The following is a 23,423-nucleotide window of genomic DNA, read 5'->3' on the forward strand; positions in this document are numbered from 1 at the left end:
GCTCCCTATCTTTTTAAATCAGCTTTTAGTAAAGAGCATTTATTAATGTGATATATAGTATAAGAATTCTTGGTTAAAAAAATCTCCCCAGGTTAAAGGATATGAACAGGCCATTATCAGAAAAAGAAAGCAAAGTTATCAATAATCATATAAAAAAAAGAATTCTTTAAATGACTAATAATTAGAGAAATTCAAATTAAAATAGCTGAAGTACCACTCACATCTATCAGATTGGCTAGCATGACAGAAAAGGAAAATAAATGTTGGAAGGGATATGGGAAAGTAGAAATACTAGTACACTGTTGGTGGAGTTGTGAATTAATCCATCTACTCTACAGTGCAATTTGGAATGATGCCTAAAAGACTATGAAACCATGCATACCACTACTGGGTCTGTGTCCTGAAGAGATCAAAGTAAAAAGAAATATTCATAGCAAATGTATTTTAAGTACCTCTTTCTGTGATGGCTAAGAATTAGAAACTGAAGGAATGTCTATCAATTGGGGTAAGGCTGAACAAGCTGTGATATATGATTTAATGGAATATTATTGTGCTATAAGAAATGACAAACAGGATGATTTGAGAAAAACATGGAAAGACTTGAACTGATAAAAAGTGAAGTGAACAGAACCAGGAGACCATTATACAAAGTAACAGCAACAATGTGTGACTTAACTATTCTCAGCAAAATATGATCCAAGACAATCCCAAAGGCTTCATGATGAAAAATACTATCCACCTCCAGAGAAAGAACTGATGTCAATTTGAATTTAGAAAAAAATGCTATTTTTTCTCTTTTTTTCCTTCCTTCCTTTTCTTCCTTTCTTCTTTTCTTTCTTGTTTGAATTTTCTGTTTTCCAGATTTATGCATTCCCTTTAATTTTGGTTACATTGCATAAACTTTACAATTTGGTTGCAATGCATAAACTTTACAATCTAATTTAGTCAAAATTATCTAGTTTGCATTTCAGAATATTATCTATTTCTCGTTATCTATATCTTGCTTCTTGTTTATTCTCCTCTCTATAGATAATAATGATTCCTTGCACTTCTAATCTATCACCCTTTGTATCTAAATCATGTGCCAGTTTTGCCCTTTTCCTTATATAAGGTATGAAATGATAGCCTATGCCTAACTTCTCCCATCCTATTTTCCAGTTTTCCCAGCAGTTTTTATCAAATAGCAAGCTCTTATCCCAGAAGCTAGAGGCTTTGGGTAACTCAATTCTATATCTTGTGACCTATTCCACTGATTCATCACTCTCTTTCTTAGCCAGTACCAACTAGTTTTGATAATTGTTTCTTTAAAATACAGGTTTAGATCTGGTATGACTACACCATTTTCCTTTGCATTTTTTCCTATTAATTCCCTTGATATTCTTGATCTTTTGTTCTTCCAGATAAAAATTATTTTTTCTAGTTCTATAAAATATTTTTCGTCATTTGGCATGGCATTGAATAAGTACATCAATTGAGGTAGAACTGCCACTTTTGCAATATTAGTTCAACCTACTCACGAGCAATTGATATTTTTCTAGTTGTTTAGATACAAGAAAAAATGGAGCTGAAATGCAATTGAAATAATGAATATAATGTTCCAAAAATTCAGAAATTCAGAAGCAGAACTAGGAAGGGAATAAATATTACTTGGCCTGCGTTTCTCCCCAAAATAGAAGCCCCATAGTAGGACTCATTCTATGGGGCAATACAATGAGATGATAGGCGGTTCCAGAGTGAGATGGTGAGATATGGTAGCAAGATCCAGAAAGTCAGAAGTACAGCTGGGAGGGGTAATGGATAGGATGGTGCAGACAATAACCTTGGCAAGGTCCTGAGCCTCTAAGCCTAAGTGAGAGAATCCCAGGACTTGAAATCAGGAAGAGCTGTTTAAATCCCCTTAAATGCCTCAAGCATTTCCTAGCTCCTAAAACTTAGCTATTTTCATATGGCTTCTCAGAGAAACAGCATTGTACAGTGTCAAGGTTCACCTCCTTGGAAATCTTGAAGCAGATTAGTGGTTAGACGACCATTCAGGTATGCCATAATGGAGATTCCCTTAGTTAATAAGTTGACTGGTGGCCACTTAATGTCCCTTTCAACTTGCAAAATGTATGATTCTTTGAATGGCCTTCTGAATCCTCCCTCCTCAGTTAGATGCCTTCAAATCAATTTGTGCTGGAAAAGCAATTTTCTGTCCCATAATATTCTCATCTGTTCAAAGTGGCTCCATTTCAACCTAAAAGCAAAGTCACTTCTCAATACAGTAAAAGACTGTGTGATTACTCTGGGTCTACATTAAATATTGTGATGATCTGTTTCCAATAAGAAGATAATTTTCCTTTTATGTGACTCACTTTTGGGGAGAATTCTGTGGTCATCTGAAGCCCAAAATTTCTACAACACTTGATACAGTTTCCATGAATTGAACTGACTTTACTTTTCAGTCTTCTTCACATCTATAACACCTCTTAAATGTCATGTATTTAAAGATGCTTCTCAGAAGTCCCTCAAACTCAACATGGCCAAGAATGATATTCCTCCCAAAATATGCCCTCTTGGCATCACTGTTTCTGTCTGTGGCACCACCATTCATGCTTTTTTGCATATTCTAAACTTTAAAACTGTCTTTGACTCTTTCTTCTCACTCATTTCTCACAAGTATCAGTTCCTAAGTCCTGCTACATATTCTACAACCCTCTCATCCATGAATACCTGTCTTTGATAAACTTGCATCTCCCCCAATGCCCAGCACAAAGCTTTCTACAAAGTAGACACTTTTAATGAAAGTTGAATACACTTAACACTTGTTTCACCTTAGGCACTGTAATTAATGAATATATTGGAATAGATGACCTCAGAGAAACTTTTCAGTTTAAAATCTATTGTTTTGTGAATTGAGCACTATATTACCCTAAATACCTTCCTGTTCATTATCCCAATAATGAGATGTCTTTAAAAGGAATGACCATGGTGTAAATCTAGCTTGTTTCATAGTTATGTGGATAAGTATGGGGAAAAGTAAATACTAAATTCATAGTAAAACAACACATATGATGACAAGTTTCATATAGTTTTTCTCTGAGCTTCTGCTGTTTCTACGTTTCACTCATTTCAGAAACATTTTCCATAAGATCTTAACAAGTTCACTGCCAGTCCCCCAAAGAATTTGAAAGGCCTATCAATTTCATCTGAAAATTTAAACATCTTAAATAAATATGAAAGAAATTAGAGGAGTTCTGCTTGGCCCCAGGGGGCTGAACTAGTAACAGCGGGGAGAAGTTGCAGAAGATTAGATTTCTATTTAAAACATGGAAACATATCAGTCACAATCATAGCTCTTCAAGTGGAATGGCCCATCTCAGAAGGGAGTAAGTTCCTCATCAATGGAGGCATTCAAGCAAAGGCTAGATGATCATTCTGGGGGATGCTATAAAGGACATTCACATTTCAGGTAGAGGTCAGACTGCCTGAAGTCCCTTCTAGGTTCAAGAATTTAGGATTCTGTACTTCTATTATTCTGTATCACAGAAGGAATGGATACCTCAGAGAGGTATCAATTTTACTACCCACTGATCCCTTGCAATTTGAAATTCTTTGATACATTGGAACATATTTCAATAGTATATGCCATCTTTTTTCTCTTCATCTTGAACTTTCTAAAAAAGAGCACCTAGCAATGGTCAGGTAGGCAGCAAAGATTGGTGTAATAAAATTAGAAATAAAGTGATGGAGACCTCAATGTTCTAAATGTCCTGATGTTCTATTCTACATGAAGATTTCATTGTTCTAAAGAGATGAGTTTTAGCATCATTAGAATTCAAAATTTAGATATAGTATTCTTATCTATCTTTTAAAGCTTAACTCAAATATTACTTACTACAGGATAACTTACCTGATCACTCCCAAACATCCTTTGCCCAGCACTCTTCCCTTCTCTCATGTCCTTACTTGTACCATTATAATAATAGCTCACATCTAGTCAAACTATTTACAAACTTCTTTCCTAAAAACCATCTTATGAAGAAGATAGTGCAGATGTCATTATTCTTATTTTACATATTAGAAACCCAAGATTCAGAGAAATAAAAATTGAATTGTCCCTAGTCATACATTAATTGTACAGATTTGGATCAAAGTATTCTAATTACAAGTCTGGTATGTTTTTGACCAAACCATGTTGCCTCCATTATAAAGTCAGATAGCATATTTATGTACCTATGCTTTATGCTTCCACTAGACTCTCAACCTGATGAGGGCAGGAGCTATATCATTTAAATTTTATAATTTCCCCTACTATCTACTATAGAACTATGCACAGTCAAGCATTTGTTGATTGATTGAATGAATAAATAATAATTGCATTTTTCTGTGGGAATTTTTATTTCTCTAGTTTTTCCATTTCTTTCCTTCCTCTGCCTACAGAAGAGGAAAGAATAAAACATTTTTCCCCACTTGAGAAATTTCACTTGTTCATGGCTCACCTTACTTATTTAGTTTTTTCCTTCCTCCACTTCATCCTTCTCTCAAAGCTCCACCATGAGCAATTGATTCCCAGTTTCTGTTCCCCACTCGCCACATCCAACCTGGAGACAGTATAATCATTAACAATTTTGATTAGGCGACTGCTTTTATTATTAGAATATGATGTATATATCCTGATCTAGAGGTTGGAAGATCTGCTATTACCTCTTCTAGTCATGTGACTTTTAGCAAATTAGTTTCCCTCTCTCTTTGTTTCTTTCCCTATAAATTGAGAATAATCAACTGCAGTCCCCACTTCACAGAGCTCTTGTTAGGAAAATGCTTGGCAATCATAGGACAGAATAGGATTTGGGGGGTTTTGTTTTGTTTTATTTTGGTCGTGGTGGTTGGTTGGTTGATTGGTTGGTTGATTATCAGGATATCTGGAAGGAAGCTTTCATGAGAACAAATTAGAAGAGAATTCAATGTTCTTGTTTCAAAGAAACTCACATTATTCATGATAGATGCTCCCTTAGTCATCTAAGCTTATATGTTTTCCAACATTTTCCCATGAAAGCATTCACTTTTTCCAACAAGTCAATTAGCTTATTCCATACTTAATTGTTATATAGAGCCCAAATCTAAATAAAGGCAAGCAGGATGAGCAATAACAGCAAGAATCTTTAGACTTCATAATTCTTTCCAAAACTCTCCTTCAAAGGGTGGCTAGCTGGTGCAATGGATAGAGCACCAGCCCTGGAGTCAGGAGTACCTGAGTTCAAATCTGGCCTCAGACACTTAATAATTACCTAGCTATGTGGCCTTGGGCAAGCCACTTAACCCCATTGCCTTGCAAAAAAAAAAAAAAAAAAAAAAAAAACTCTCCTTCAGTATTCAGCTACAGAACGAAGAGAGGATTAAGTCTTAGGAAGACCTGAATTTGAATCCTATCTCAGACACTCACAAGTGACAATGGAAAAGTCACTTAACCTCTCTCAGTCTCAGATTGTAGTAATAATGATAATAATAGCACCTTGCTTATCAAGTTGTTGTTAAGGATCAAATGAAATATAGTAATGCATATAAAGAGCTTGGCAAATAGAATATTTGGCAAGTACTATAAGCATAGAGCTATTATTATCCACTTCGTCATCATCATTATTAGCTTTTCCTCATTTTCTCCCCATTTATCTATCCTCTCTTCATCCAACTGGGAGACAAAAGACTTAACTCTGTCCTTGTCAAATCTGCAACTTTGGGGAAAATACTGAATTTTTTCAACTCTTGGTTTCCTCATCTATAAAATGTCAATAATAATATTCTCATTGTCTAACTCACAGGGTTCTTATGAAGATAGTGACCACCATAAATTGTGAAATGTTATAGGAAAGAGAGCTATTATTGTGATTTCTGAAATGCATAAAAAAGAATGTATTTTTTTTCCTCTTGCTCAATAAATATTTTCCATTGTGGTACTCTTGACCTTCCTTATCTATGATTGTTTCATCAATATTGCCTTAAAATTATAGAATTTTAGAGTTGGAAGACCTTTTTGTGAAAAACATTGTAATCCATTTCTGAAGCAAGATTCTCTTCTACATTATCTTCAATATGAGGATATCCAGATTCTGTATAAAGACCTGCAATAATGGGGAACTCACTCTTTTTTGAGATAGCCATTCCACTTATAAGTACATAATTCCTGAGAATGCAAGAAACCCTTTAATGAAAACTGTTATTTTATCCACATGACTATATTTTTCACCATTTGAAATTGCCAAATTCTTGCCAAGCTTTTTCAACAAATTCTCCAGAGTCTCTAATGAACACACTGGAGATCCACTTTGGAGGGGAATTTGTTTTAAATATTTTTTTTGGTCTTTTTTTTTAGTTTTTTTTTTTTGCAAGGCAAACAGAGTTAAGTGGCTTGCCCAAGGCCACACAGCTAGGTAATTATTAAGTGTCTGAGACCACATTTGAACCCAGGTACTCCTGACTCCAGGGCCGGTGCTTTATCCACTACACCACCTAGCCGCCCCTGTTTTAAATATTTTGCAGATATAAATCCCCACTCTCAGACCATCACTCAGCTATTGATTTTATTATATGAGTGCTTGGCCTCCCTTTCCACTCATCTATGTCCTTGGTACTGCTTTTTACATCGCTTCTCATGCAGCATGTCATCATCTGGTAATTTGTTCGAGCCTATCGACACCTACCTTGCAGTCTCTCCTTGTCCTTTTGGTCATGTGCCATTGTAATTCTTCTGAGATCAGTACGTTCCATGATTCATGGTCATATAGCATCACTCAAAGAATACTAGCATTGAAAAGATTGACTTTTGCAACAATAAGCAGAAATATTACCAGGAACATTTTTACTAAAAGAAAAAAGAAAAACAAAATAGGGACCCTTGCATAAGCAATCATTAGTCCTAAAGGTGCAAATCTCCCATGTCAGTTTAACCTTCTTCATTTATAACCTGTATTTACTAAGTGACTTCTCAGACCTGCTATGGGACAGGGTAATTGTCTGTTCCACATCTCTGCCAACACAAACACAAGGTCAAGGCACAGAATTTAATTGGTCACTAATAGAACTTAGAATAATAATGGCTCACTTTTCTAGAGCACTTTGCATTTTATAAAGCCTTTTTCTCTCAGTAACCAATCAAATAGTTTAAGGGCTGTCACCTATAAGAGAAATTGGACATGTTCCATTTGGAAACAAAAGAAAGAACCAGGGGAAAAAAACAGAGGGAAGGTACAGAGCAACAAATTCTGGCCCAATCTAAGGGTAAGCTTCCTAATATCTAAAGATTGCCTAAAGTGGAAAAATAACAACTTAAAATAGCTTACTCTTCCAAGGATGCCTTTGAATAGGCTGGCTAACTAATTTTGAGCAATATTTTAGCAGGAACTCTTGTTTAGACCCAGTTTTGACAAGATTACCACTCTAGGTCTATTTTGGGTCTGAATATTATTGTGATACAGTGACCTTTGAAGTCCCTTCTAATTCTATGATTCTATAATTTTATGATGCCGTAAATCTCTCTTTATCATCATTAAGTTCCCAGTCATTCTGGGGCTCTAACTATTCTGATCTCCTGCCATATCCCAGCTCTGTACACATGTTTATGATATGCCTTATTTCTGACACATGTTCCATTGATAGCTCTGTGACATCTCTCTACATCCAACTCAAGTGTAAACTTCCTTCAGGAAGCCTGCTCTAATATCACCACAAAGTTCTTTGACCTTTCCTGTTCCCTCTATTCCTAACTTGCACACATATCGCATCTCCATATTAGACTTTTGACTTTCACATACATACCCCAAGCAGTAAGCAGTGTCTTATAGAGTGCTTTGCTGAATTGAATTAAGGGAGATGATCCAAGTATTATTGACATTCCTTAGTCTCTCAAAGATGCATCTATGTTGAGCTGATACATGAATAGAAATCCCCCTTGTACCATCTCTCAAAAGGGGTCATTCAGTTTCCACTTAAAGTTATTCAGTGAATAATAATGTGATGTCCCTTGAACAGTGATATCCCTTGATATGACCTATTCTACTTTGGGGCAGATTAGATTCTTAGGAATTTGTTTCTTTTTATTTGGTCTTTAAATATGTTTCTATGCAATACACACTAATTGCTCTGAGTTCAGCCAATGAGGGTGAGGACAAATTTCATCTCTCTTCCCCATGACAATTCATTAAATACATGAAGATAATTATCATATCCCCTTTAAGTCATATTCTTATTTTGATTAAACATTCCTAGGACCTTCAACTCATTCACCAATAATGTAATTCCCCATCCTATTACCATGATGATTTTTTAAAAATGTATCTCTTTTATCTTAACACTGTTATACAGTATGAGCTTACTAAAGCAGTAGATAACAGGATTATCCCATCCATCCAATAAGAGTAAGCCTCTCAATATAATTTAAATTCACTTGACATTTTTAAATAAACAAGTTTCATTGTTGATTCAATGAGCTTAAAGGACACTCAAATTCCCAGATCTTTTTCTCTTATGAACTCATACTACTATCCTGACTTGTATAATTGATTACTTGAACTAATATAAAAGAATTACATTTATTCCAATTACATTTTCTCTTTCTAGCCTATCATGATATTTATTTATATCCTATTTCTATTATCCAATGTGTTAGCTACCCCTCCCACTTTCCTGGAATATGCAAATATAACAAGCCTGATATCTGTGCCTTCATCCAAATCATTGATAAAAATGTTGAACATCACAAAGCCAAATACAGATCCACTTAAAAATCAACTTTCAAAATGACAGCAAACCAGAAACTACTTTATGGCGATTATTATTTCATAGCTTTATTCTAAAAGGTGATTCATATTCATATTTCTGGACATAACCAACCTTCTTTATTGCTTCTGAATGTTTACCAACAGAGGAATGGACATAGAAATTATAATCTGTTTTCTCTAATTCTAGCAATACTCTTTGAACCAGTCAAATCTAACTACATTTCCAGAAATATGGATATCAAGCCTATAATTCACCATTTTGTTCATAAATAATAGCATTGGAGATGGTCAAATACCTTACTGAAATCTAAGTATTATATGTCTAGGGAGTCCCTAGTTCAATGTCTAATAACTGAAGAGATGTCCCTCTGAATCCTTTCTTGGCTCTTGACTTGCCTCTGGCCTCAGATGACTCTGGAAGAGAGAATGAGGCTAATGACTTTGCTCAGCACTATCTCACTTAAACTCAATCCATTTGCAAGTCAAAACATCATCTCATTATGAGATATTATATCATTGACCTTCAAGAATGAAGGAAAAACAACAGTTGTCTAGTAATCTCATCGAATTAGAGATGTTAGACTTGTATAACTTGTCCCTAAAATATCCTATTGGGACTTAGTGACAGTCTTAACATTTTTGAGTGCTCACAAACCAAGTAATTCAGCATGCATTCTTAGTGTCTACAGTGTGACAAGCACTGTGTTACATGTTGGGAATTTGAAAATGAAAAATAAATATTCTTTGTGATTAAGGAATTTATTTTTTATTGGATAGCTATGTACATATATAAGTATATTATATATATATATATATATATATATATATATATATATACAAATATACAAACACATATACATTTATATATACATGTTCACATACACAAAAAAACTGGTGGAAAGAAATTGGCATCTGGGAGATTCAGGAGATTTTATGTGATATTTGAACTATCTATAACAATAAATAATATAATAACTAATATATATATATATGCATATATGCTGCTTCATACTGTGTGCTAAATGTTTTATATCATCTCATTTGCTCCTCACAACAAACCTGGAAGGTAAGTACTATTATTATCATCTTCATTTTACAAAGGAAAAAATAGGAGATTAAATAAGAAAAATGGAGGTTAAATGACTTGTCTAAAATCACTATAACTAGTAGATACCTGAGACTAGATTTGAACTCAGATCTTCCTAACTACTGGCACTGCACACTGTCCACGGCATTCTCTCCTTGGAATTACATTGTGATTCCATTCCAGGAATGTAGGACAGACTTCAGACCAGAAATGGAGTACTACATGTGAGAAATAACTAGCTAGCTTGGTTATATTGCAGAGTACAGGAGGAAAAGAAAGATATAATGAAGTTGGAAAGGTTAGTTGAGGTCAGGTTGGTAAGTGCTTTAAGTTTATATTTTATCATAGGGTCAAAAAAGGACCACTGGAATCTTCCGAATAGGAGAAGGACATGGTCAAATATGAATTTTAGGGTGGCTGAATGAAGCTTGGATTAGAGTGGGGGAGAAACTTGAAGCAGAGAAACTAATAAAAGGATTTATAGTACATCAGATAAGTAGTGATAAGGTCTTAAACTACAGTGGATGCTGTGGGAGTAGTGAGGAAATTTAAGTCATCCAGAAAAATCTGATGCTATGGGGGGGGGGGGGCGTCTAGATGGTGCAGTGGATAGAGCACCAGCCCTGGAGCCAGGAGTTCAAATCTGACCTCAGACTCTTAATAATTACCTAGCTGTGTGAATTTGGACAAGCCACATAACACCATTTGTCTTGCAAAAACCTAAAAAAAAAAATCTGATGCTATGAAAGTGGAAAAGGCTAGTCTTGGCAATTGAATAAATATATGAGAAGAAAGAAAGCTTGTGGTTGAAGACAGCATTAAAATTGTGGACCTAAGAGACAGAATAACAATGATTTCTTCAATGGGACTGGTGAAGTTTGAAAGGATGAGTTTGAAGATAAAGATGATGAATTCTATTTGGAACATGTTAAATCTGAGATGTTTATGGAACACCCAGTCTTAAATGTTTGACAATCAGTTAGTGATAGAGAACAGAAGCTCAGGTTTTAATTAGATTGCAGTCAGAGAGTCTTAAGCAGAGAGATGAAGATTAAATCCATGGTGCCCAAAAGAGTCACCAAAGAAAAGAATCCCAGGGTAGAATCTTGGGGAAACTCCATAGTTAGGGGTAGTGATATAGGTAACAGGAGGAAGAGAGGTCAGATTGGAGTACATTCTAAAACTCTGATAAGAATCAGTCAAATTCATGGTTCTAATAGGCATTTCTTTTTGATTTTGAGATCATTCTATTTGGCAAAGAAAACAGAAGCAAAGTAAGAATCGACTCTTCCCTTCTTTCTCATTCCGCCTGCTCCAATAAGCAGTCCTATATCACTTCTTTGAACTTCCTCTTTAGTTGAGGAAGCTTTTAAAAGTCCTTCCTTCTTGACAGTCTCTACATTCATCATTAGCCTCAGGTCATTTTGAGCATTCACACTGCTGACATTACCTTTATGAGGCTATGCTGCTTTGGGGCATTTATAATGCTTTTGCTCTCAGCCTCTATATATATCTCTTGAATTAAAATAGCTGAAGAGTACCATGTTCATCTGTATTGATCTCTTTCAACAACATCTCTCTTTTCTTCACAGGAATCATTTCTATTTCTGCTTCTAGAAATTTATCTTTTAAGGCTCTCCATTTCTTTGGGCTAACTTCCTAAGGCATTATAGTTATTATCTCTGAACTCTGAATTACGTTACCTCCAAATATTTGGTACATGCTCTAGAGGCAAAAAAACTTACTATATTACAATTAATATAATTTCTTCTACCTAGAGGGTTTCTGTATCTTGATTTTGCCTCAGACATAAAGATACCTGGGATTAGTTAGAGATATACAAGACTTTAAATCAGTATAGCATCAAACTTCTATTTAATTGTTAGAAAATTTCCTAATTGGGAACTCTGAATTATTGTGATTGTACTAGCAGCTATTTGTATGATATAAATACCATAAAATAACAGAGAGCATGGCTAAATGGATCTTGGGGCTTTTATTTTGCCCTTAGGCTGAAAGTTATAGCAAGATATGACAAAGTCTTCAACATTCAATAAAAGAAAATAAAAATTGAGACCTAGTTGAAATTTTTCTCTTCTCCTTTGAGAAGGGAGAAGGGACAAGAAAGGCTGCCTTTCACATCAATATTGGTCAAAGTTACAGTATTGCTGTTACTGATACAGTATAATGTATCTTCTGATACAATGATCTTGTAACTGTGTTCACTTAACTTTGCATCACTTCAAATCTGAAACCATCCTACTCATTCTTTTTTTATAGTACAATATGATGACAATCATATACCGTGATTTGGCCAGTCATTCCCCAACTATGAAAGACTTGGTTGCCCTGATCAAGACAATGATCTAAGATAATTCTGAAGGACTCATGATTATAAGTGCTTTCTACCTTCAGAGAGAGAATTGACGAATTCTGAGTAAAGATTAAAGTATAATTTTCCCCTTTAGCTATCTTTTATAATAAGGCTAAGTGAAAATATATTTTGCATGATTTCACATTGTATAATTGATATCATATTGGTGATTTCTAAGTTGGTGAGGGAATAGAGGGAAAAGAAAATTTTGAAATCAAAATTTTTAAAATTAATGTTAAAAATAAATAATTGAAAAACAAAAGAAATAATGATCACCACCTGTATGACCTTGAAAGTTATGTAAACACACACACACACACACACACACACACACACACACACACACACATACACACAATAAGAATCCCGTTCTTTGTTTTCTTTGACTTTTGAAAAGTAAAATCAAGGCAAGATTTTTTTTTTCAACTGCTTAACCTTAATTGGAAAAAGTATCAACAAATTAATCAATTAAAAAGCAATTATTAGCTACTTACTTTATTTATGGACTACATTTTCCTATCCCTGAGCCTAACTTTCCATCATTTTTTAATACTATAAAGTAATTCTTTGGTAGTTTCAGTGGTATAAATATTGAATAAATAATTTAGGTAGAATTATCATTTTTATTATATTGGCTTGGCTTACCTATTAGTAATTAATGTTTCTCCACTTGTTTAGATCTCTCTCTTATTTGTGTTCACAGGTAGTAGAATCTCAAGTATTTTATGTTGTCTGCAGTTATTTTAAATGGAATTTTTCTATCTTTTGCTGCTGGGCTGTATTGGTAATATATATAAATTCTCTCTTTTCCCCATCACCACCATTCTGCTTTCTTGAGAAAGCTACTCTTATCTTCGTTCATGATTTCCATTTTGCCAACCACTGCTAAAGGATTTCCAATTCCAATCAAAGGATTTCAAACTCAAAGTTCCAACAATTTCCTAAATATCATAGTTGGAAATCTCCTGCCATGATATCTAACATGAGAGATTTAAAATGAATTCCTTATCTTCCTCCCAAACCAGTTCTTACTTCTGACTCTGTCAATGGTGCTGCCATTCTTTCAGTTACAGAAAATCCAAATCTTCATTTCACTTTTAATATTCAAAACCTATTCCATTCACTCCCTAAAATAGCATGAAACAATGAAGAGAATTCTAGACTTAAATTCAAGAGACTTGGATTTGAATTCTGGGTCAAATATTTAAGAGATGGGTGCCTGGTCATTGCCTCACTATTTCTGCCAGTTTCCTTATCTTAAAAATAATAATACTTTCTCAAATAATGAAGAAATCTTTATGCGGAAAATAACTTCCTAAGCCCTATCACAATTTTTAAAACAGAAGCTATTACTGTTCAATAAGTGACCAAATTCTGTTGTTTTTAACATTTCAAATCTTTTGGGAATGAGAATATAGAGAAAAGAGGCTAGAACAGGAGAATAAAAGTGCCAAAGACTAATTTTACTGATCTTACACTATCTTCAAAGCCTTCTTTCCTTGAATGACTCATTATAACTCAGGCAGCCATGAACTCATCTCAACCTTTTTTCCCAGATGTTCATATTTTCCACCTGATCCACCTCTCTGGGTAAAGAGTTACTGAACATTATTCCCCAAGGTGTGAAGTAGGAATTCCTGTTCTTTGTTCAGGGTTTCCCTCTTTCAAGGTCAGGATATAAACAATTCTACACAGACATGTATTTATAGTAAAAGCCATATCAACATCAACATTAGACAAGAAGCATCATAGTAATGGGAAAAATAAATTATATTGGTATCCTGGAGGGTTGAGTTTCAGCTTTGCTTCTGGGCATTGACTTAGCTTCAGGAACCTTGAGTAAATCAGATCTTTTAACTTTGCTGGCTTCAAATTCCTTATTTGCATTATAGCATCATAGCCCTAGCAAAAAACTATTTCATCATATCATTATAGAGATTCAAAGAAATCTAGAAGAACCTAGAGACATAGGATAATTGAATCATTGATTTAGATCTGGAATAAATTTCTGAAGTCATTGAATCCAATCGCTTCTTTTTTTTATATAGCTGAGGAAACTGATGGGTTAACTAATAATAGCTAACATCTATAGAGAACTTTAAGGTTTGTAAAATATTCTTCATATGCTATCTCATTTGATCTTCACAGCAACCCTGTGACATAGATATTATTATCATTATTATTATTATCTTCCCTTTATAGCTAAGGAACCTGGAAAAGGTTAAATGAATTGGTTAAATGAATTGCCTAGATTCGCACAGTTAATGACTGTCTGAGGCAGGATTTGAATTTAGCTATTCCAGACTCTACAGTCTATATTCTATCCTTTGTGCCAATTACCTGTGTACCAGCCTTGCCCAGACAATAAAGTGATTCAAACCCAGGTTCTCCTGATTTCAGGTCCAATACTCTCTTAACTCATTTGGAGAAAATGAATCTCAGAAAGATTGAAGTTGGATGCCTTAAAACATAAAATAAGAAAACTGACATATAAACTATGTCAGATTTGGAAAGGATCTTAAAATATAGAAAACAAAAAGATCTAAGTGAAAGCCATTTCAGAGCAAAGAACATCAAAACTAAATGGGACTCTAGAAATGTTTCATCAAGTACAATTCAGAGATGAAAAATGAGGCTCAGCGATAAATGAATCTCCCAATATCATATAGCAAAAATGACCAAAATATCGACTAGAACTTATTCTGACTCCAGTCACGGGTTTTTACACTGACTTAAGCTACTGGGATAATGGATTTTAAGTATGATATAAATGTATGCTATTCTTATTTTTATGATCCTCTCTAGAGGATAAAACTAGAACTTCTCTTCCCCACAAGCCCCTGTGCTCTGCAGCAGTTGGGGCACATTTATCACTGAAGTATTGTACTAATTCCTCATCTCCCCCTCTTTGCCCAATAACTTCCAAGTATTCAATATTCACTTGGCCAATGAAGACAATTCTACACCCAGATAATAGAAGGCCTGGCACAAACTTGATCCATTTTGGTACAGAAGCACAAGCTGAAACATTTTCTTCCAAGTCTTATGTCTGTTGTAACTTGATGTAAAAAGAACTTTGGACTTTTAGTAAGGAGAAAAGAATTCTTAAATTGGCTTCAACATTGACTAGCTGTATAACTGTGGACAAATCATTTTTTCTCCCTGAGTTTCAGTTTCCACCTCTATAAAACTGGGACAGTTGCATTTCCTTTATAACTCTATTGATGTACAGCCTTTAAAGAACTATAGAGATAGTTTCTGTTTCTATTACCTAACTCTACTGCATAGTACATAGTGGGAGTTTAAAAATGCTTAATATAATTAAAAGCAGTTGTGAAAGTATACAACATTAATTGTACAGATTTGGATCAAAGTATTCTAATTACAAGTCTGGTATGTTTTTGACCAAACCATGTTGCCTCCATTATAAAGTCAGATAGCATATTTATGTACCTATGCTTTATGCTTCCACTAGACTCTCAACCTGATGAGGGCAGGAGCTATATCATTTAAACAAATGCAAAATAAAGTTCTGAGGATCTTATAAACATCAAATTATATTGATGTAAGATGTATGTATTTTGCTCATATATGTTAGCTGTTTGTCAATATGGATCGTGCAAATGCAACTCATAGAGAGGAATGAATAGATATTTTGGGGCTTTTGTCCACCTTTCTTCAAGGGGTTTTACTCTTCAGTAAAGAGTCTTGTCTACTTCCCTCCATCCTTCAATCCAAGAGGTTTGCTTCCTGCCTGCAGGAGAGTAGGAGGTTGGGGTCACTAGGCTGGTCATTCTTCTCTCCTCAGAGACAGGGTAACAGAAAATTATATCTACCTAATATCCCTTAATTAATCTTCAGCAGCTAGGTGGCACAGTGGATAAAGCACTGGCCTTGGAGCCAGGAGGTCAGGAGTTCAAATCCAGCCTCAGACACTTGGCATTTACTAGCTGTGTGACCTTGCACACATCATTTAACCCTAATTGCCTCACATTCAGGGCCACCTTCAGTTGTCCTGATCCATATCTGGCCACTGAACCCAGATGACTCTGGAGGAGAAAATGAGGCTAGTGATTTAGCCCCTCACTCAAATCCAATCTATGTGCTTGTTATGGCATCACCTCCCTGATGTCCTGGTCTTCTTTGATAATGAAGTACAAATATCATCATAAGTAATGTTAGTCTAGAAAAAATGAGTTGAATTACTAATTTTTCCCCTGGTTCTATCTTTTAAAGAGGAAAGGGTGCAGCTTATATCCAAACATTTGACACCTTTCCCACCGAAAGCTACAGAAAAGACAAAAAAGTGATTATTGATGATTTATAAATAAACCCACTAATCTACCTAGATAGGAAGTAAAAATCAGAGAAATTACATAAAATAGAATATATCAGACAAATACATTGGGTGAATGAATTTTCCCTCTGCGAACAAAATATTTAACCTAGAGAGGTTATAACCTAGAGAGGCCCTGAGCTCATCTAACAGTAATTCAGGGATATATTGATAGCTTGGTTTCCCCCAAGATGTCTTGCTATATCTGTTCTCTTTCTCTCCATTTCTTCTTAAATAGAGTCAGGAATCCCACATCTCTCTCAAAGAAGGAAGCAAGAAAAAGATTTTTTTTGTTTTTTTTCCTTTTCTTAAACTCTCTTGTCAATTCTGCTTCTCAGGAAGACTCACAGATAATCATTTTCTCTTTCTACTTATGAGGAGAGTGTAATGCAAAAGCACTAGATTGAACTATGAGCCACATTGACTTATTTAAAAGGGTCATCAATTCAATTTGGGAATCCAGAAGAGAACTTAGAAGTTTCTTATCTGGTCAGACTTACTCATTTTACAAATGAGTAAAATGAGATACAGTGAATTTAGAATCAGGAAGACCTGATTTCAAATTCTGTTCCAGATGCTTAGTAGCTGTGGGATCTTGGACAAGTCACTTCAATTTTTCTCAGGCTGAGTTTTCTCATTTGTTAAATGAGGATTATTATAGCACATAGTTCTCAAAATTATTAGTAGGATAAATTGAGAACATTTTTGTAAACTGAAATGAGCTATATAAATTTAATATGTCATTGTTTTGCCTTGCTCATGGTTCCATGAATATTAAATGGAAGTGGGACTTTAGAACCTGAACCCTCTACTTTTGAGTGTTTTCCTCTGCAGTTCACTGCATTTCAAAGGCTTATCCATGTAAGTCTCCTTATCCTTCAAACTCAGCAAGTACATTTGTCCCTCTCCAGTTTCTGTCTTAAAATTTTTCCCTCAGAGTACAGAAAATTAGATTAGCAATCTTATTTAATAGTCATGAGCAAGGCCCTTTCCGTATATGAAGTTCAATTTCTCCACTTGTAAAATCAAGAGCATTAGATGAGATGGTTTCTAAGATTTATCCTAATTCTGACATTCTCTGATACTCTGAATCCCTGATGTCCAATAAGGTCTTGAGGTCCAGCATCCAAGGATTCTCATTGTCACCAGATCAGCGCAGAAATTAAATAGAGTTCCATATCCAGGACTATGGAACTGAAAGGTTTTGCAGGGAAAAAATTGAAAATAATTAACCTGAGATTTGTCACCTTGTCTAGAAATGTTTAGCAGAAATGATAAAGATAATAAGAATGAGAACAATGACATTATATAATTCATTGACAAGAAGTGATAAAGCAGTAGAATTTCAGCTAGAATTGTGTGAAGTAGGGACTTTATGTACCCTGGAACTACTATAGTAATTACAACTATGAAAGTCTGATAATTCAGCAAATTGGATAAAGACTGGTAACTTGAGTTTTGGCACCACCATAGATTAGAGTAACAGCCTGACTAGTATGATTTTACTGCTCTTAAGAATCTTAAGAGACAGGGTAGTTTAAGGTTAAAGGTTGGTCCTCCTCAAATCTATGGTGAAAATCAGTTTGGCCACAGAAGAGAGATGCACAAAAGGCTAAGAGGCACTCCTGCATGTTCTGGCTCCACAAGAAGACAAGACTCATTAAAATCAATTCCCCTACTTGTTGGAAATGCTTCAGTGACTCATACTGTCCTGCATGAAAGAGAATGAAGATGGTCATGATTTCATTATTAACCAGTGTGGCATCAAAACAAAATCGGAAACAGAGCTTACCAGTAATAAGCAAGAATTCCATCCCAACTTTGCTATACTGGTGCCTTCAGCTCTAAGTCATATATAGTATATTACAGCTCAGTAATTCAGGTCAATTTTGAGAAGTAACTTTCACCCCTACACTCTGGTTAGGTAAAAACAAGAGGCAAAATCAAGGATTTATGGAAATCAGAAGAGCAAAAATAATGAATAAAATTGAGATTATTGATAATAATCATTTAAAACTCATAAAATATACCTTAAGATGAAACAGATAAAAAAATGCATCTCAAATGATGTTAAAGAAGAGATGGGCATACTTAGGATGGAATTTTGAGTAATATTTTTTTTTTTACTCTGACAACAAGAATCCAACTAGAACGGCAATTAAATGAAATCAGTTTTATTCTAATTGTCATCCTTCCTCATCTGACAAAAAGTTCTCATCCTCCTTCATTTGATAGAAAGTACAAAAACATTTCAGCACACCATGTAGAGCCTCACTCATAATAGGTGCTTAATGTTTATTGGTTGATGGATGTGGAGTGACCATTTCCAAGGTAAAAATTATAGAAATAAAGGTAGATATATCAAGAGAAATCTTAAAAAATAGGCATTATACACTCCTGAAACAGTTGCAAACTGAACAAACTATTGAAGACCAGCAGAAGAACACTGAAGGATTATATGAATAGATAACTAGAACATGAAATAGAAAATGTAAATATTTTTCACCAAGTTAAACACAGTCAAGGAACAAGTAGAAAGGAATCTAGAACACAAAAGTATGTCAGAATTCTCGGCATTCCTTAATGAACAAAAAAGAAATAAAAACCCAAAAGTTTAAGGAATCAAAGCAGAACAAAGAAGAAAAGAAAAAAGTAAATATCCATCAAAAACTTCCTAGAACTGAGTAGAGGAATCATTGTACATTTCATAGTGGTATACTTGTGGGAAAGTCATAGGCTTAGAACAAAAAATTTAGCACTTTCATTTGATCTCAGAATCTTTGGATTTTTTTTTTAGGTTTTTGAAAGGCAAATGGGGTTAAGTGGCTTGCCCAAGGCCACACAGCTAGGTAATTATTAAGTGTCTGAGATCGGATTTGAACCCAGGTACTCCTGACTCCAAGGCCGGTGCTTTATCCACTATGCCACCTAGCCACCCCATCTCTGGATTTTTTTAAGAGTTATAAGAAATCTTAGAGGTCATTTGGTCTAATTGCTATCTGAAAAGTGATTACTCTCTACAATAGTCCCCCAAAGTTGTCACTTTTCTACTGTTTAAACACCTGTAGTATTGTGGATTCCATTACCTACCAAGAGAGTCATTTTAGTTTTGGACAGTTTTGTTCTTTGGACAGGAGATTCTTTTTTGATGGAGTCAGAATGTACATCTATGTGTTTTCCACTCACTGGTCCTAATTCTGTTCTCAAGTTTTAATTAGAGTGAGTGAATATATACTGCTCTCACCATTCCCACCAAACCTTATCTTCTCTGGGCCAAATATCATGAGTTATTTCAATGTATTTTTAAATAATATAGCTTTGAGTCTTCTCACTAGCCTATCTGTAAGTCAATTAACATTTATTAAATGTCTACTAAATACTGAACATGTACTAAGCACTGGGGATATTTACCTTCGTTTGGATGCTTTTTCTGAAAATTGAACCCTTAGAACTGATGGAATTCGGCTTCGGCAGATTCTAGATATAAGCTACTTAATGCAATTCAAAATTACATTGACCCTTTGGCTGCTATATCATGCTGTTAACTTATATTGAGCTTGATGTCTATTAAAATCTCTAAGTCTCTCCTTTACAAATGGTTGCCTAGTCATGCTGTCCCCATCCTTTCACTTTTACAGTTGATTTCTTTTAACCTCAATTTAAGGCTTTACATTTATTCCTGTCATATTCAATGATTCACCCCCTGTTAGATTTAGTCCAGCATTATAGGCTCCAGAAATATTTTGGACCCTGAATCTGATGACAACTTATGAGCTACCTTTTCCAACTTCCTGTCATCTGCATCTAATAGATTATCTAAGCTATTATTCAAGTCACATTACCAATATTTTCAACACATCATTGAACCAGTGACTTAAAATTAATTCTATTTAAAGCAAAATCCTTCAAAATGTCATGTAGCAAAGATAGAATCTTACTGAGAAAAATAGCTAGAAACTTTGACTTAATTTGGTTAATTAATATCTGGACATCATTCATATTATTGATTAATGACAATAATGTTTTAAACATATAAATTCTGCAAGTTTATGTCATTATAGTTGTCTTGTGATACACAGTGATAGCCTGGAGTGGTGGGAAGGAGTCATATTTTAGAAAAGGCAATGACAAGCTGGAGAACTTCCAAAGAAGGGTATCATGGCAGGAGACTAAAGATAATATCATACAAGAATCAACTGAAAGAATGGGAAAAGTTTAGCCTAGGAACAAAAAAAGATTTAAAGAAGACATCATTATTAGCTTTAAGTGCTTTCCTCCATTGGAATGAGTTCCTTGAGAATCAGGACTGGTTTTTTTATCTTTCTTTATTTCTACAAGATTTGGCATATGTTAAGTGCTGATTAAATGCTTTTGACTGACTATTTGAAGAGTTTTCATGGAAAAAAGGGATTTGGCCCCATATGTCAGAGAAACAGGGACAATAAATGAAAGTTACAGGGAGACCAATATCTATTCAGTTCATGGTAGAACTTCCTAAAGATTAGAGTCATCTAAAAGGTAGATGAGCTATTGAATTAGTGAGTTAATTAGTTTCCTCATTAAGGAAAGTCTTCAATATAAAGTGAGATGACTCTTTATTGGAGATAATGTAGAGAAGGTCCCTTTTTAGACCTTACAGGATAGTCAAGATTCCATAAGGGAATATTAGAGTCAGAATACCTGGATTCCAATTTTGATTCTGCCACTAATTTACTGAGCAGTCTTGGGTATTGACTCTTCCCTTTGAGTCAATTTCTTCCTCTGTAAAAAGAGGAATTGGGACTAAGATGATCTCTCAAGTGCCCTCTAACTCTGAAAGTAAAGTTAAAAATGCACCTTCAAGGATAGATGGCAAAATCCACAAGAAGAACATTAGAACATTAGAACAATGAAAGAAAGTGAAACCTTTCTTCCTCCCCCTAGAAAAGACAAGTCACAAGATGGTGTGAGAACGGCAGTTACAGAAAGTAGGTTAATTCATTCCACTTCCAAAGAGGAAATTTGTCCTCCATTGAGGTCAACACCCTAAGACAAAGTCTTATCCCTGAGCTAGTTACAGCAATAAAGGGCAGCTAGATGGCATGGATAGAGCACTGACCTTGGAGTCAGGAGGACAGGAGTTTGAGTTCGGCCTCAGACACTTGACACTGTGTGAACTTGAATAAGTCACTTAACTCTGATTGTCTCACATCCAGGGCCATCTCCAGTCATCCTGATTCATATCTGGTCACTGGACCCAGCTGCCTCTGGAAGAGAAAGTGAGGTTGGAGACTTAGCACAGCTCCCCCTCATTCAAATGCAATTCATGTGCTTGTCATAACATCTCTTCCCTGATGTCATGATCTTCTTCAAGAATGAAGGACAAACAGGGGAAGCTAGGTGGCACAGTGGTTAGAGCACCAGCCGTGGAGTCAGGAGTACCTGAGTTCAAATCCAACCTCAGACACTTAATAATTACCTAGCTATGTGGCCTTGGGCAAGCCATTTAAGCCCATTGCCTTGCAAAAAAACTAAGAAAATAATAAATAAAAAGAATGAAGGACAAACACAAAAATCCTTGCATTCATAATACTAGAGAATGGTCATGAAAGACAATGTTTTTGATCCTAGCATTTTGTCCAATGAAGAAGTTATCACAAAAAGGTGAGCGCATCCTGGGTCCCTGGAATAGGATTCTCAGCAAGAAAACCTGGTTGGAGAATGATTCCAGGCAAATAATACCAAAAAAAGAAGCTACTTCAAAAATGGGAGAATAGACCACTTAAAGCAGAGGGTAAATGGTGGCATATGTAAAAAGGTATGAGGTGCAGGAAGAGAAGAAAAAGCATGAGAAACAGGGAGGTAGAATCTTGGAGACACTTCAATGGAAGACCAAAATCACCAGTTGTGGAACCATCTGGATTCAATTATTTCAACTTATGATTACATGGAAAATGGAAATTTGCAGGGACTGACATGAGAGCACTCACAAAAAAGTAAATTCAATTTTCCAGACTCTCAGTCTCTTTAGGCAAATCTGATTTTCACATTCCTAATTTGAGTTGGTGGGTTTAGGTGGTTATTTTTGTACTGTTTTGACAAGATCATTGGGATATTATCCTCAAAAGAGACTTACTTTTATCATTGGTTCTTTCAGTACTTCTAGATTCCCAAGTATCTCAGCTAGCTTGGTCTCTGAGAATTGCTGGAGCCAAAAAACAGAAAGTTATTCCCCTGTAGCCCACCTGGAAATAATTATAGCAACAGCAATTACACAATTATAATTTATATAGTCCTTTAAGTTTCACAAAAAATATAAATATATTCTCTTATTCAATTCACACAACACTGTAAAATTCTATTTCTTTACATTCATGGAAACTGAGGCTAGGAGACATTAAATAACTTAAATGGGGTCACACAGCTAGTAAAGGTTGGGAGCAGAATTTGAACTTAAATGTTCCTGACTACAAATTCAACATTCTCTTAACCACCTATCTGCCTTGGAAATGAACCTTTCCAAACTTATTTTCTCAATGATATTATAAAATTCAAATCATATTACAATCTCAAAAGATTCAGAATAGGAATGATCCAATAGGCAGCAGAGACAGAGGTGATGGGGATAAGTAGACACCCACATGCTGTCAATTATTAGATATGAATAAACATAAAACATTATAATATTTGGGAATATAAAATCAGAAAAAGGGATGTCAGTTAACTTCTTAGATTGAGGGACAACATGTATGTTATTGGAGCTATGGTCTAAAGCTGAAAGGAAATTAAAGACCCTAGAGTCTAGCCCCTGAGAAAACTGAAATCTAGGGAGTTTAAGTGACTTATTCTGATCACACAGCTAGTATCTGAGGCAGGATTTGAACTCAATTT

The 23,423-nt window shown here is 35.0% G+C and overlaps 1 long non-coding RNA gene across 1 annotated transcript in view; it reads right to left on the reverse strand.

Annotated features, from left to right (window-relative positions):
• LOC141518130 (uncharacterized) overlaps positions 1 to 23,148 on the reverse strand; it is a 76,533-nt gene extending 53,385 nt beyond the window's left edge. The window contains exons 1-4 of the long non-coding RNA XR_012477096.1: positions 22,669 to 23,148; positions 21,652 to 21,799; positions 6,681 to 6,841; positions 4,482 to 4,583 (exon numbers count right to left, since the gene is read on the reverse strand). This is a non-coding gene — a long non-coding RNA (uncharacterized LOC141518130). The remainder of the gene's footprint in view (positions 1 to 4,481; positions 4,584 to 6,680; positions 6,842 to 21,651; positions 21,800 to 22,668) is intronic.
• Between the last annotated feature and the right edge of the window lie 275 nt (positions 23,149 to 23,423).

This window comes from Macrotis lagotis, chromosome 3, assembly GCF_037893015.1.
Source record: "Macrotis lagotis isolate mMagLag1 chromosome 3, bilby.v1.9.chrom.fasta, whole genome shotgun sequence".
In the NCBI taxonomy this organism is placed as follows: domain Eukaryota; kingdom Metazoa; phylum Chordata; class Mammalia; order Peramelemorphia; family Peramelidae; genus Macrotis; species Macrotis lagotis.